Consider the following 1,124-nt stretch of genomic DNA (forward strand, 5'->3'; position numbering starts at 1 on the left):
TATGTACCTTTTAAATTAAAAGCTAATCTCAATAATTCTAAATAACAGGAATGAAATGTGGAGAGAGGAAAACAAGAACAAATAAAGGATTCAAATCCGATTCGTACCCTCCCCTCTGTGCTGAAATCTCAAACCCAATTTATGAAGATCATATGGTCTCCAAACTATTGTAGGTTTCACCGTTTCAGATTCACATCAACTTTGTTCAGAAAATTATAGCCAGAGTCATAATATAGTTATATTAAAAATGACAGATAAATAAAAACAATTAAACAAATATATGACTGAAAACAAACAATTAAACAATTAAACCCCTTTCCTGCTCCTCTTCCAATAAGACTGAGGCTTGGCGGGAGGTTCTTCCCCTTGGAGTTTTTGTTTCAGCTCTAAATTCTCACCACTTTCGCTCTACAGTGCAAAACAAGTTATAATCAAGAACAAGAATTTCGTTGTTGAACAAGAAAAGAAAAGAAAAGAAAAGGGTCGTCTTACCTTGCACTGGACTGAGCAGAACTTACTCTCTCTTTGGAATTCTCTTCCACAGGTCTTGCATGTGTAGCAAGATTTATTACTCTGAGACTTGGTTTGTTGACATGATCTTCTGTTGATGAAAACTACTTGTTTATGATTAATAATGAAAGGATGTATGTCTGAGATATCAAGTAACTTGGACACCTGATTTGCATGCAAACAGTTCTCGCGCGAAGCCTTGTAAACCTGGAAAATACAAGTCCACATAATAATTATTAATTAACACGGTAACCTTGAAAGGGAGAGTATATATGTACAAATAAAATAATTACGGAGACACCCACGGGAAGTACTATATGGTTTTCATGTGGGTGATTATTGGTTGCTTTAGGGCAGAATTTGCACTATAATTGCAAGCAGGTAACGCAGAAACTGGGAAAGAATTTGTTGGTTTGATTGTAGCCAGAAGAATATTGCAATGGATCTTTGTTCTTGCAAGCCTCCAACAACGATTTCACCCAACAAGGATCCACTCGCTTCTCGCAACCTTCTGTGTTCAGCTGTGAAATTTAATGCCGGAGAAAAAGAAAAAAGGGATCTCAAAATACAGAACAAGAAAGGGGGGAAAAAAATACAACACTACAAGACTTCAA

The 1,124-nt window shown here is 36.2% G+C and overlaps 1 long non-coding RNA gene across 1 annotated transcript; it reads right to left on the reverse strand.

Annotated features, from left to right (window-relative positions):
- Window positions 1-371: 371 nt before the first annotated feature.
- On the reverse strand, window positions 372-903 carry LOC114759109 (uncharacterized). Its single transcript, XR_003741878.1, has 3 exons — window positions 816-903; window positions 493-717; window positions 372-408 (listed from the first exon to the last, which is right to left on the reverse strand). It is a non-coding gene; the product is annotated as an uncharacterized LOC114759109 (long non-coding RNA).
- Window positions 904-1,124: the final 221 nt, after the last annotated feature.

This window comes from Neltuma alba, unplaced genomic scaffold (genome assembly GCF_004799145.2).
Source record: "Neltuma alba isolate B1F8T4 unplaced genomic scaffold, ASM479914v2 tig00010789_pilon, whole genome shotgun sequence".
Taxonomy (NCBI): domain Eukaryota; kingdom Viridiplantae; phylum Streptophyta; class Magnoliopsida; order Fabales; family Fabaceae; genus Neltuma; species Neltuma alba.